General features: G+C 44.9%; 1 long non-coding RNA gene across 1 annotated transcript; it reads right to left on the reverse strand.

Moving 5' to 3' along the window:
- Positions 1-13015: 13015 nt before the first annotated feature.
- LOC307015519 lies at positions 13016-15617 on the reverse strand. Its single transcript, XR_013801562.1, has 4 exons — positions 15500-15617; positions 14855-15109; positions 14439-14562; positions 13016-14259 (listed from the first exon to the last, which is right to left on the reverse strand). It is a non-coding gene; the product is annotated as an uncharacterized lncRNA (long non-coding RNA).
- Between the last annotated feature and the right edge of the window lie 26 nt (positions 15618-15643).

Consider the following 15643-nt stretch of genomic DNA (forward strand, 5'->3'; position numbering starts at 1 on the left):
ACATGCAAATCAATTTTAACGAACAAAGTTTCACTAAAAGGACAGTGGAAAAGCACATTAGACAGTGCATTGAAATAGAAAGGGCCAGAACAGAGTTCTTGAAATCTGCCCTTAAAACCACCTACGGAATAAACAGAAAAAGCAAGCTGGTTGAATTTCCAGCCTTTGACCTCATTCAGCAAACTCCACAGGACATAATGCACATAATTCTTGAGGGTGTTGCACCCATGGAAATTAAGTGTGTGTTAAAATACCTTATTCTGTCAGGACAAATGGAGTTGGACATTTTCAATTCAGCCATGCAGAGTTTTCCTTTTTCATCTATTGATGTACGAGACAAGCCCTGTCCTGTCAGTGTCAATACCTTGTCATCTAATGATAACAAACTTAAACAGTCTTCTGGGCAAATGCTGATATTGTTAAAGATCATGCCTTTTCTGTTGAACAATATGAAGGGAAATATTTACGTTAAGTTTATTTTGGAATTAATTGAGACAGTTCAAATAGTTTTTGCGCCTGTCATATCTCTGCAAACTGTATTAAGACTTAAACAAATGATTGAGCAGCATCTAAAACAGTTTAAGCAACTTTTTCCTGACAAAAATGTAACGCCTAAGCAACATTACATGTTGCATCTCCCTACCCAAATTCTTTCTCTGGGTCCTTTGACAAGGCATATGTGCATGAGATTTGAGTCAAAGCACTGTTTTTTTAAACAGTGGTCCTCTAAATTGAACTTCAAAAATGTATGTAAATCGTTGGTGAACCATAACCAGCTTCTTGAATGCTGTCAAAATGAAATGGGCATTGAGCATCCAATATTTTTACATGAGAAAGAATTGGGCCCCGTCTCAGAAGTGACAAATAAAGAGTACATCACAGCAAAGATTAGAGATTTCTTGGGGATTGATGGCATACAACATGCAGTCTCAGTCAAGTGGCTTATTCTTAATGGTAACAAGTACATCAGCGGAAAGTCTCTGATAATAACTAATGCAAATGATACAGTACCTATCTTTGGACTTATAAAAAACATTTATGTCGTAGATTCTTCATTGTATTGCTTTGAACATCAGCTTTATGAAACTGTGTGTTTTAACAAAGATTTATTAGCATATGAAGTCACTGTACCCAATATTGCCCAAGCAACAGAGTTGATAGATGCAGAAAAGCTTGTTGATTATACATCCTATTATTTGATGAGTTTTGAAAACAGTGTGTATATTTTGATCAAATATAACCTTAGGGATGTCATTGCACTTAAAACCTAAATATGATGATCATTGAATGAGCATTGGAAGGTTATACCTGTGTATGCAACATGATAATTTGAGTGAAATCTAGCTTATTGAGAGAACACAGGAAAATGTGTAGGAAGTGTTTTTTTAAATGTCTTTTTTACTATTTTATTTTATTACCTTTTTTTGTCTAATCCAACAAAGAATTCTGCCAAATACAGATTTATTTGTGTTGTTGTATTGACTGTTTGTTTATTTACAAACATGTGTTGGGAGAAAAACATTATAAAGTAATGCACTGAGCTAACATAATTTTTCCTGCAAAATAGTATAGTCAGGGAATTTTGATTTTGGAAAGTATGATTATTATTATTATTTCTACTTTTGTTCTCCTTGAAATGAAAGTTCATTGAATGAGCATTGTAAGGATGTGTATATGAAGAGCTGATACAGTTGATAGGGATTACAATTAGATTATCTCAATGTGATTGACAATGCAATATAGGGTTGAAATGTGATAGAACCATGATAAAATGTCTTAAATAAAAGTTTCAGTCTGACAGTGTGGTACTATGTTTTTTTCTGAGACACATTTTTGTAGCAATGTTATTTGCTAAGCAGAATCATTTACTATGAAATAATTACTAAATTGAGCTATTGTGATACATTGAATTTCGATATATTGCCCCATTCCAAGTTGATATTTTTGATTTGTTATTGCTTTGGGAATTAATGTTGTGATTTAACATCTGATATAAATATGAATCTGACTTAAATGGATCCCATGTGATTCTTAAAATAAGTTGTAACATGTCTTGAAACAAGTTCTTACAGCTAAAAAAAACAACAAATTGATATGAGGCAGTGACCCAAACCTGTGTCTGACAGTAATTTATCTTAATTTGTTTGTAAAATACCTTATTTCAAGATTTGCTGACCAAATAAGAATTCAGAAGTCTAATGTTCTTAAAATAAGCTTCATCATCTTACACAAGCAGCTCTTGCATAGTACATTATTCTCAAAACAAGTCCAGTAAGAATTTATGGCTAGATATAAGATGGCAACTCTTGGCAAGATCAGTAATTTTTGCAGTGAAGTATCTCAAAATTGTGCCCAAGTATAGTGCTTGTTGAGTTTATGAACTTAGTTACTTTACACCATGTGGCTATAAAGATAAAAAGACTTAAGCCTTGCACAGAGGCCTGAAAATACATTTTCAAAATGCTCAACAGTGCTGCCAAAATTATAAACTGACTTCTCCACAATTTGAAATAAATGCTTTTATATATTTCTATTATGTGACTCTTTGGCGTTTCTGTTATTATTAACACTGCTGCTTTAGTTGTTCTGACTGCTAAAATCCTCTGTCATTCCGTGGGGTGGGGGAGCCGGGGGCTCGGATCCTTGTCACCTTTTTCATACCTGATGAGTTTGCATCCCTGTATGTTAAAAAGCCTCAGTCACCTTAATTCATGTAATAAAAACATCTCAGGTCAGTAACACTCAAAGCTAAATGTGCAATACCATGTTCAGCTATGTTACTATTTATAATGTTATTGTTGTTACATCAGAAGATGTACATATTGAAATGATTTTTTAACTTACAGTAGGCTATTTTTTACAATGTGTGTTGGAAGGATTTATTAAATTACAATGAATATTGTCATTTAGGGTGACCATATTTTGATTTCCAAAAAAGAGGACATGCTGCCCCCAGCCTCGAGATACTTAATGATATACAACGTTTACTCAAAGATGCCTTATTGTTTTAAAGTATGCCTCCTCTGTATGGATATACAATTATTATTTATATTATTTTACTGTATATAACACAATAATATCTCTCTATAACCAAAGACACACCAAACCAAGGTTACTCAACAATCAACATGCTTTATTGTACCTAAAATTATCGCTGACAAATCTCAAATGCACAATAATAACTTAAACATCAATCTGTAACAAAATAATAGCTCTCTTTTCAAGTCTTACTGGACAAAAATAAATAACAAAATATATGAAATAGTAGAAAATAGAAAATCCAGCTTTAACAAATAATCTCTTTGTATCTTGTCAATGTAAAAAATAAAACAGTAACCTCACAAAGATACTAATGTAATTATTTGAAAAGTGCACTATGCAGTTTTGGATTTCACATTTGCATAATTTCCATTAGTGAACATAACCTAACATAACATTTGATTACCTAAATCAAACCAAACACATTTTGAGGCACCATGAACCAAATATAAGCCTACTTTAAATGTTTGTAAACACAATTCCAGGCCCTGTCATTGTAAACAACCACAGTGAAACGACCACTTTTCACATATTTCTAGCTTCAAACAGTTTTCTAGGGTCCCAATTTAAAATTAAAAGTTAAAAGTTTCTCTCCCACAGCTACATAGCTTTCTCTCTCTGCATAGCTGCATACTTCAATCTTCTTCATCCTGCTTTTCTTCTTCATCCTCCTTGTCTGCCCATCGATATTTAGCTGTGGAGCTGATCTTTCCCAGCAGGTTTCGGTTGCTCAACAAATAAGCATGAAAGTCTTTGCAAGACATGTCTTTCAAATTGTATTGCACAAATAGAATCCCCTTCAGTAACTCAACAGACAGCTGGTTCCTCTCCTTGGTCCACTGGCTCTGCGTCAGTGAGAAAACCCTCTCAACATTTGCATTGTGAGAGGAAAGTGCAAAGACAAACTGTGCAATCTTCAATAGTTCTGAGTAACATGCAATGCTTTTGGCCTTCTCAAAATATTTGGTCCACTTCTGGTGCACCTGCACGCCACTGAACTCCTCATCACGGTTGCACCTTTCTGTGAATCTCTTCAGATTGGTGACCTGGTCAAAACACTTGACATCACCAATTACCACCCCCTTCTCTACTAGGTACTTGATGCAGGCCTCCACATCATTCCACTCTGGTGGCTCACTCAGATCCATCCAAGTGAATGTGGAGAACTCTTCAATGGGAGTCATCCACTTCTCCAGATACTCCAGACATGTACTGTACAGGCCTTGCACATCAGCACAGAACTGGTCATATTCCTTACCAAGTCCATCACTACGCTTTTGTGCCAGTAGTCCCTTAACTTTAAGGGACATGCAGTTGTTGCTCTTGCGTTCAAGAAGAATGGTGTGGATGCTGTTCATTGTTTTCTTTACCTCCATAGTGGAGTTCTTCTCCTTTTCCATGTCTTGAATGTGGGTGTGGAACGCAGACATGAGTGAGTGCATGTGCCAGAGGTAGATCTCACTGAATTCGTTTACAAAAAACTTCTTGATCACTGTGGGTGGTTTTTGCTGAGACAGAAAGAATGTCTTTAAGGCTGGAAACATCTGTATCATCCTCTCAATGCCTGGGAACAATGACAGCCACCTTGTCTTGCTGTGAGAAAGCATCCTTCTGTATTCAATGTCAACAAAATCACAGTACTCCTTCAGGCTCTCAGTGCGCACAGTGTAAATGTGGAAGAACTGGTAGATTTTGAACATGATATTCTCAAGGTCAATATCTATTTTGTCTGCCCCATGATGAACACAATTATTCAATATGTGTGCTGGGCAACCCACACCGATCACAGTGGTCTTCAGCAGCAACCTCTTCAAATTTGCAAACACATTCTTTCCCCCTTCATCACGTCGGATTCCTCCAAAGTTTGTGTTGCAATTGTCGCCAGTAAATGCAATGCATTTTTCAGACAAATTGTTTTTTGCCAATGTTTCAATGAGATATTGTGCAATGGTTTCTGCTGTCTCATTTGGTGTGTCTTTAAACTCGATTAATTTTGTTTGCATGCCACCCCTCTTCCAGTCAAAGTACTGGATTATGATTGGGAATATTTTCACTGCTCCGTGGTTACTCCCGTCTGTAGAAACACCACAGTACTGGATTTCTTTGAGTGCTTCACGTGCGACATCAATCGAGTGGGGCGCTATAACACCATTGACAATGGCTTCGGTTTTAGTGCGCGCACTACTGAATTTTTTAGCAGTGTCAGAGTCTGGAAATGCTTTTTTTAGCAAGGCACTTGTGCAATCCATAGATCTGTAGCTGTTGTGATGTTTCACAGTGTGAAATGCAAACGCACCTTCCGCTGCATTTACAGCATCCTCTGTTTTGCCTGGTCTAACAAAGAAGTCTGTCAACTTTGCCGACAAACTCTCACCTTGCACAGCTTTCCTATGTTTGTCTGTGTCCATGTGCGCTTTAAGATCGCCTGCACCTTTATTGGACACACACACGTATGTGCAAGCTTTGCACACGGTGCACTCCGCCTCCCATTTGTTGCGACCGGGCCGGTACATTTGGAATTTCTTCTGCAATTCATCTGTAAAAGTACATTTGCGCTTTGGCATTGTGAATGTGAGCGGCGATCCGCTCTGTCCCCTTCCTCTGTTTGTGCGTCAGCGTAGTTGTAGAGCCGCCCACAAAGCTTCAGACTCAGGGATTACGTCACACACGCAACAGAGTACCGTAGTATTCTGTGCAATTCGCCAGTCAATTTAAGTACATGCAAACGATCCGCGAAACCCGGACATTTTCATGAATTTATAAACCCCCCCCGGACGACCCGGACAGGGCGTGAAAAGAGGACATGTCCGGGCAAAAGAGGACGTTTGGTCACCCTATTGTCATTGTTGAAGGCTTTTAGAGAAGGGTGAACTATAAGCCTGAATTACATAAGATTTTATACCTAAAAACATAAAAGCCACAATAAATAAGTCACAATTATTGTAGTTATTTTTACCTCCCGTATTGCTTTCAACCCACCAGCTTTTATGGTGTTGTTACGTCACTAACTGTAAACTTGTCACATACAGTCTATGGTCACTCAGAGTAACCTACTGTTAATTTAGCTGCTGGAGAAGAAAGATCACGGGGGGAGGGGGGGAGAGAGCTGTGGTTGATGGGCCATTAGTTGTGTAAATACACAGCTGAGAGCTGCCGTTTCATTCAGACTGTTTAAAAAACTGTAACAACGGACTATTTTTCTTAGCGGATGCATGTGAATTTAAATCAATACATTGTGGTGATTGACATTATTCACCCACGGAACTATGGGTTGGGGTATTGTTCCGCACGGACATTAGTGAGTTGACCGGACTTCCTGTTTCCCCCGGTCTTATCTTCCGGGCTGAAAGCTGTTTACATGTTGTTCTGATGTTAAATAAAAGTCTAGCTTGTACCTTCGATACCCCGCCTCCGACTCCCGTCTCTCGGCACTACATTGGTGACCCCGACATAAGTCTCGTAGAAGGATCCGAGACTGAACCGAGCATGGCAAATAACGCCGTTTTTTTCAAACTGCCGGAGTTTTGGGATACATCTGCGGCTGCATGGTTCGCACAGGCGGAGGCTCAGTTCGCCCTCCGCGGAGTAACTGATGACGCATCACGCTATTTCCACGTCGTTTCAGCACTGGGAAGCTCCACTGCGACCCGGACGGTGGGCTTTATTACATCTCCCCCTGCCCAGGATAAATATGCAGCGTTCAAGGCTTTCCTGCTAAAGACTTTCGAGCTGTCTCGGTCGGAACGGGCCCGACGCCTGCTCGCTATTCATAGCCTGGGAGACAGCAAGCCTTCTGACCACATGGAAATGATGCTCAACCTGCTAGGTACGGAAGAACCCAATTTTTTGTTCATAGAACTGTTTCTTCGGCACATGCCGCCGCATGTTCAGACAGCGCTCGCTAACACGGCTATTACTGAGCCACGCGCTTTAGCCGAAGAAGCTGACCGGTTCTTCCTGGCCACCCAGCGTTTTACCCCTGAGGTGCTGGCCCCGACACGCAGCGGCTCCTTCCCTGGTAGAGGCATGCCACCTAGCAGAAGCTCCAGGGCCGACGTCAGCGACTCCAGCCCTGGCCTGTGTCAGTACCATGCACGCTATGGGGCGAAAGCGAGGATGTGCCGTCCCCCCTGCACCTACAAGGAAACGGGAAACGCCAAGGCCTGCGCTCGGTAGTGGCCGCGAGCGTGGGCACATCCAACCGGCTCCTGTTCATCAGGGACACCCTCTCTGGTCGCAGACTCCTTTGTGACACAGGAGCCCAGCGGAGCGTCCTGCCGGCTACGGTGGAGGACGCCGCCGGTGGGGGCCACGGCCCACCTTTGACGTCCGCTAACGACACCCCTATCCGCACCTATGGCACAAAGACAGTGGACCTGTGTTTCGAGGGTCAGCGGTTTAAGTGGGATTTCATCACGGCTGACATCTCCTTCGCCCTCCTTGGCGCAGACTTCCTGTGCGCTCACGGACTGCTGGTGGACGTCAAGAACAGCCGCCTGGTGGACGCACTGACGTTTGCCTCGTTCGCATGTACCCGCGGCGAGGCGTCATTCAGCGTCTCTCCAGCTCACTCTCACAGGGTGACAAGTTCCAGCACCTTCTCAGTGAGTTTCCCGACTTGACGCAGCCCACCTTTTCCGCTGCCACTACCAAACACAGGGTAGAGCACCACATTGACACTGAAGGCCCCCCAGTCTATGCTAGGGCCCGGCGGCTCAACCCTGACATGCTGTCGGTCGCCAAGTCGGAGTTCGACAGCATGGAGCGTCTGGGCATCATCCGCCGCTCGGACAGCCCTTGGGCTTCGCCGCTCCACATGGTCCCTAAATCAGCCGGTGGCTGGCGACCGTGTGGTGACTCCCGCCGCCTTAACGACGCCACTACGCCAGACCGCTACCCGGTCCCTCACATCCAGGACTTCTCTTCACACCTGGCGGGCAAGCTGGTTTTCTCCAAGGTGGATCTGGTGCGGGGCTACCATCAGGTTCCGGTGCACCCCTCAGACGTCCCCAAAACTGCGGTGATTACGCCGTTCGGGCTTTTCGAGTTCCTGCGTATGCCGTTTGGACTTAAGAACGCAGCTCAGTCCTTTCAGCGGCTGATGGATTCGGCGCTCAGAGACATGCCATTCATTTTCGTCTATTTAGACGACATCCTTGTCGCCAGCTCCTCCTCTGAAGAGCACCAGGCACATCTCCGTGTCCTTTTTGCGAGGCTCAGCCAACACGGCCTGATTATCAACCCGGCAAAGTGTCAGTTCGGGTTGTCCTCCATCCACTTCCTCGGGCATCTCATCAGCAAAGATGGAGCCGCCCCCCTCCCATCGAAAGTGGAGGCCGTGTCCGCCTTTCCACGACCGTCTACAGCTCGGACGCTCCGAGAGTTCCTCGGGATGGTGACGTTTTATCACCGGTTCATCCGCCGGGCGGCCCACACCATGCGCCCGCTGTACGAGGCCCTCAAGGACAAGTCCCCCGGCCAGGCCATAGACTGGACGGCTGAAAGGGAAGCCGCTTTCGATGCCACCAAAGCCGCCCTGAGCGAAGCCGCCATGTTGGCTCACCCGTCACACAGGGCCCCCATCGCTATCACCACCGACGCGTCTGACTACGCTGTGGGCGCGGTGCATGAACAATGGGTCGACGGCGCCTGGCAACCGCTTGCCTTTTTCAGCCGCCAGTTGACTCCCAGGGAGCGCAAGTACAGCGCTTTCGACAGGGAACTCCTTGGTCTCTATTTGGCTGTTCGCCACTTCCGTTTCCTGCTGGAAGGCCGGGAGTTTGCGGCGTTCGTGGATCACAAGCCACTTACTTTCTGCATGTCCAAGGTGGCCGAGCCGTGGTCCGCCCGACAGCAACGCCAGCTTTCGTACATCTCCGAGTACACCACGGACATACGACACATCGCTGGCAAGGCTAACGTGGTCGCGGACTGCCTCTCCAGAGCGGTCATCGGAGCTGTGCAGCTGGGCCTCGATTACCTCCGCATGGGCGCTGACCAGGCCTCTGACCACGGGGTCCAGACCCTCAAGGCCTCGGTCACGGGATTGCGACTGGAGGAGGTCACGGTCGGTGACTCGGGCGCGAAGCTGTGGTGTGACATCTCCACGGGCCAGCCTCGACCGCTAGTCCCTACGGACTGGCGCCGACCCGTTTTTGAGGCGGTTCACAATCTTTCCCACCCCGGTAGGAAACCGTCCGTGAAGTTGGTGTCGCAGAAGTTCGTGTGGCAGGGGCTTAAGAAGGACGTGAAGTCCTGGGTCGACGCATGCGTGGCTTGTCAACGGGCTAAAGTCCACCGCCATACTAGGGTCCCTTTTGAACTGTTTGCGGTTCCTGAGAGGAGGTTTGACCATGTCAATGTCGACCTCGTAGGTCCGCTTCCCCCCTCTCACGGTTTCACCTACCTGTTTACGATGGTGGACAGGACGACCCGCTGGCCCGAGGCCGTTCCCCTCACCTCGACGTCAGCTTCCGACGTCGCCCGCGCTTTCATCGGCACGTGGGTGGCGCGCTTCGGGACCCCGTCTGACCTCTCCTCTGACCGCGGTTCTCAGTTCACCTCGGAGCTGTGGAACGCTGTTGCTGTGGGATTGGGGGTCAAGCTGCACCGCACCACCGCATATCACCCCCAGGCTAACGGATTGTGTGAGCGGTTTCACCGATCCATGAAGGCGTCACTGCGTGCCGGATTGACAGACGGCAACTGGGTGGATAAGCTCCCGTGGGTTATGCTCGGCCTCAGGTGTGCCCCCAAGGAAGACCTGCAGTCCTCGTCGGCGGAGCTCGTCTATGGCCAGACGCTACGGGTCCCCGGGGAATTCATTCCCACCGCGACTGCGACCTGGTCTGCAGCCGGGCAGCGCTCCTCCCTGCTGGAGACCGCCGGGACATTCACGCCCGTCCCCACGTCGCAGCACAGCAACCCAGCTTTCCGGGTGTCCCCCGGATTACGGTCGGCGGATTTCGTTTTTATTCGCCACGACGCTCACCGCGGTCCCCTGCGCCCCCCTTACGACGGTCCGTTCAGGGTCATACGTCACGGGGACAAGAGCCTGGTGGTGGACGTTGGTGGCAGGCCTGAGACTGTGTCCGTTGATCGGATTAAGCCTGCTCACGTGGACGTTTCCAGGCCGTTGGAGTTGGCTCTGCCCCCACGTCGGGGCCGCCCTCCCATGTCCCGCCCCCCACCCCCTGTGGGGATGCCCTCGCCCTCGTTGGCGCCCCTGCCCCTGCCCTCGCCTGCGGCCCCACCCTCCTCAGCCCCTGTGGTCCGTACGCGCCGGGGTCGGGCGGTACTTCCTCCCAGGTGCGAGGGTTTTGACTATGGGTGAATTCTGGGGGGGCTTGTGTGGTGATTGACATTATTCACCCACGGAACTATGGGTTGGGGTATTGTTCCGCACGGACATTAGTGAGTTGACCGGACTTCCTGTTTCCCCCGGTCTTATCTTCCCGGGCTGAAAGCTGTTTACATGTTGTTCTGATGTTAAATAAAAGTCTAGCTTGTACCTTCGATACCCCGCCTCCGACTCCCGTCTCTCGGCACTACAACATACAACTATTTTTTAAATCAATAAAAACATTTTCTAAATCCATAAAAGCATTTCAATTAATATTGGGAGTCATGTCGTTACTTTGTTGAGAATGTGGCCATGTAATAAGCGGGATAATTTGCAGCGACTTGTTCTTTATGGGGAAAATAACACCCTTCATCCAGATGAGGATCCCTCCGCTACACTTTGGGATCCTGATCGACCGACGAAACCCCATTAAAATATACATATTTTTGGTGAATTACTGAGTTTAGGCACGTTAATAACGTTTTAATGAAGTTGAATACAGTATATTCATATGTGTCAGTGATTTCATGTCAATTCGGCGAACATAAACATAAATGATCGTGGTGAAGATGATGATTAAATTAGGATTAAAAATCGAGAGCCGGGCTGCATTTCCTCCCGTTCGTTTTTTTCGAATAACAAAATTATTTTGTTAAATAACAACATGTTGATGTTTTGTAAATGATTACATGTCTCTTATTTAGCACAGAGTATGATATCCGTGACATATGGATCTTAACAAAGTTCCGCTGTACATCCAGCGTACTGTATCTGACTTTATTTCACATGAGCTCCAGTGTGGAACCCCACTGCACCTCCTGGTGGATCAATGATCCATTGCAGCTGGCTTCATTATAAATACATTTATCTATCACGGGGGCGGTCTCAAGTCAAGCTGGAGGTTTTCCCTTGAGCGAGGGCAGATCACGTACCAATCACGGCCCTCGCGTTTCAAACTGTCCGAAATGAATCGCTCCATCTGTATGCTATACTTGCACTGCTTACCGTTTTCATACTTTATATATCTTAGCATATTCATACACACTGTTATTACTGCTCACAGGCTGCTGTGTATATATAGTGTATTCATACCCCTCACTGTTTATTCATAATTCAATTCATTATATATTTTATTCTGTAGATTGTGTATATTACTTTTCACTTTACTGCTTGTTGCACCGTTAGAAGCTAAACTGCATTTCGTTGTCTCAGTACCTGTAATCTGTGCAATAACAATAAAGCAGGCATCTTTATTGTGGCCTCAACAATCAAGTTCTAAGTAGTGCAATATGAAATAAAAACAACTACACTCTTTTGGCAGTGTTGTGGTGCCAAGAGATGGGAGTCAGGGTATCAAAGGTACAAGCTAGACTTTTATTTAGCATCTGAAAACCATTGTAAACAATTTCATGCCCGGGAAGCGAAGAACGGCGGAAACAGGAAGTCCGGTTCACTAAAATATCCGTGCAGAACAATACCCCAACCCATCGATCCGTGGGTGAGTAATGTCAATCACCACAGTGTACACATTAACATTATGGGCTCATGCTCCACGGCAGCAGGGGGCGCTACTGAGTCCATCGGGAGGTTGAGCAGCCCTTGCCAGCGCCATATAGATAGAAGAGTTACGACAGCGGAAGTCCAAAAACGGTTATCGTCACGTGGTTCATGCAGACGAGGATCGTTCCCCGGAAGTTCATGTCGGGCAATGTGAATGCATTGATAACAGGAGATAGAACTACGATTTTTGGTAATTATTAGTGAATAAAGGTTTTAATTTGCAATATTTATACAACAAATCGATATGTGTATGTATTTACATCAATATGTTTTAAAAAATAAAATAGAATTTGCTAATATTTAGTGATAATATTAGGATTAGTGTGAGCAACTAGTTTACATGTTAGGCTAACAGTGCCTTGGTTAAAGAGCCTGTTGCTGTTTATAGCTTTGAATTCTTTAAAACCAATATTATCTTCTTAAACTTGTATGGTAGTGAGGGAGGGGATCTAAAGGAATGCTTCAAAATTCAGATTAGATTAATTTCTACCATTTTCTTAAATTCATGGTAGTTTCAGTAATCCCATGGTAATTGAGGACACAAGTTATCTAAATGACTAATGTCATCTTTATGGCTTTCAGAAAGGACAGGAGACCGACAGGTGACTATCAAAGGACTAGCAGCAGCAGCAGCAGCAGCATGATGATGATGATGATGTTAAATGTGTTGTTTTAGGAACATCCATTGCAAATACATGGAATTCAATAAACATTGAATAGCATATCATGCAGTTTGTCTGTGCCTTTTCCTCCGTGTTGTCCTGGTTTGCTGTGCTGCCTCCTAGTCGCCACCATGGTTTGCTGTGCTGCCTGGGGATGCTCAAATCGCTCAGAGAAAGGAGTATGAATGTACAGCTTCCCCACTGACACAGAGCGCAGGAAAAAATGGCTGGCTCAAGTCAGCAGGAGCAATTTCATGATCAACAGCAAAAGAATATGTGAGGTTATTGTATACAAACACTGCATTTGCACTTTTTCACAAAACAAAAACCACACCATTGGGAAAGCTTAATGTTTTGTTTAATACAAAAAAATAGGGAAAGGCTTGAAAAACACAGAGTTGAGACTCGGGTGCAGGGTGAGGGTCTCAGTGCAGGTATTCAGGCTCCATTGAATCCCCCTCTGGTTCTTGTGCTGAAAGAGGGAGTAACAGACAGGAGAAAGGGTTGTCCACACCTATATAGCACACCTATTGGATGGGAAATTGCCTTGGGGAGATAAGGTGTGGTCTTTGTTCCCAACTGAAGTTATGGAACTTTATTATCTGTGAGTTTAACAAAGTATGACAAATGGCATCAGTAACAGATGTGATATGAATTTCTATAAAGTTGTCTCACATTCTTGGTCATATTTTATATACAGTATGTAATGAGTATAACATGTCCAGTAAGTATAAAGTGTTTCCTAATACCGTGTATTCAACCACTATGGAATATGTATGTGGGCAGACAAAACTGAGTTGTTCTGTGTGTGAAGTAACCTCAAGTCACTCCGCAGGCACATTTTAATGCAGACCAGTTTGTCAAGACAAAAAAGGGCAAGACTAGGCTGAGAGCAGAGGCTATACCCACCATCTTCGTGCATCGCCCTGTGGTCAAAAAGAGAAGGGCCCCTGCACCACGATTCACCCCGGGACCTGTATCTACAAAGCCCATAGCTCATGATCACAGCTATAGTGTGAAAGGTGACACAGGTATAATAAGTATGAACTCTTAGTAACAAAAGTCATATTTCTTATTTTTAAGTGGTATAATATTTTAAATGTTCAAAAATCTACAGTGCCATGTCTTCTACTTACATTAGTCTCAAAGATTGAGGGAAGAAAGGATGAGGAGACTGAGAGAAAGGAAAGTGAGGGTGAAGAAAGAGAGGACATGGCTAATGAGGAGAGACAGGGAGGGTGGACACCACCCACTCAGCCAGCAGCCAGTCAGCATACAAGGGAACCAGCAGCCAGTCAGCATACGAGGGAACCAGCAGCCAGTCAGCATACGAGGGAACCAGCAGCCAGTCAGCATACGAAGGAACCAGCAGCCAGTCAGCATACGAGGGAACCAGCAGCCAGTCAGCATACGAGGGAACCAGCAGCCAGTCAGCATACGAAGGAACCAGCAGCCAGTCAGCATACGAGGGAACCAGCAGCCAGTCAGCATACGAGGGAACCAGCAGCCAGTCAGCATACGAGGGAACCAGCAGCCAGTCAGCATACGAGGGAACCAGCAGCCAGTCAGCATACGAGGGAACCAGCAGCCAGTCAGCATAAGAGGGAACCAGCAGCCAGTCAGCATAAGAGGGAACCAGCAGCCAGTCAAACAGATCTATTAAAAAAATGTAAGAGAAAATTAAAGAGCCAAGAAGGAATCACCAAAAAAGCTAAGTCTGCACTAAGAAAAATCAGGAAGGAAAATGCAGCTCTCAAGAAAACAATGAAAATTAGGGACAACAAATATAAGAAAACGTTTTCAAAAGACCAACTTAAGGCATTAGGCAGACTCACCACAAAGGGGATGAAATGGAGCAATGAGACAATTAAGAAGGCTTTAAAAATGTGCTTTGCGTGCGGACCAACGGGTTACAAAACTCTGCAGGAATTGCAGATTCCCCTTCCAGGAATAAGGACACTGCAAAGAAGGATGCAATGTGTTACGTTTGAGCCTGGTGTGTAACAGCTAACATCACTGCCCCTCCACCTGCCAGCACCCAGCCAGAGGAGCGCAAACAACAAAAACAAGCAAGGTGTCCCGTCATGTACCTGGAAGTTTGGGTTGGCAAAATGGAGTAAGAGAGGGACTTGAAAAACCTTGGTGGCTCTCTACTCATGTTGTAACAGTTGTCTTGGTTACAGCTCTCAAGTTCTTTTTTTTGCCATTTCCACATCTTTAGAAAATATGAAATAAATGAAGTGAAATCAACCTCTTCTCTGGAGAACAAACTTTGATTTCTCTGTCTTGTGAGTTTGCAGTCTTGCAGTTTTGCTCCTCCACCTGTAACATCACTGCCCCTCCACCTGCCATACAGTAGGTTACTAACAAGATTACTTATATAATACAGTGATAGAATACATGTTTAGTATGCTTACTTATATAAAACAGTAGTATTAAACTTACCTTGTGTTTTCACTCTCACTTAAGTCCCTCTCCCTTTGCCATCAATCCAAAATCAGCTGAGCTGCAACATTATACAGACAGGTAATAATCAACATAATCACAAAGACACAATATGGCTCTGCTAAAAACACTCACTCTTACACGCACCAAAGTTATATTTATCTAATATTTAACTCCCTCCACCCCCGCATACAATCCCTTTTAGAAGACCCTCTTCTCTAATTCAACAACGTTGGACGAAATGACATTAAGAGAACGGAATTTACAATTAAAAGGCTGTTCAACGTGTGTTGCTAACTTGATCCGGAATCCTAGCTTTATCTGTTATCTGTAAACGTTCCCTAAATCTACTAATTTAGGGATAATCCACTGACATCCTTTAATACACATGTTCATTTGAATCAGATGTACTGATAATATCCGCAATATAAATCTTTAAACTTCTTCTTACCTTTAAAAGTCCGTCACGAACGGTCTATTATGCTGCAACTCTACAGCTCTGCTAGCCTTGGCGCTAACTTCCGGGGAACGATTGAGAGGCTCCACGATCCGCCATTGCTGTAAAAAAGTGGTCCATTGGAGTGAACGGAGATGA

This window comes from Notothenia rossii, assembly GCF_949606895.1.
Source record: "Notothenia rossii genome assembly, chromosome: 1".
NCBI classification, from domain to species: domain Eukaryota; kingdom Metazoa; phylum Chordata; class Actinopteri; order Perciformes; family Nototheniidae; genus Notothenia; species Notothenia rossii.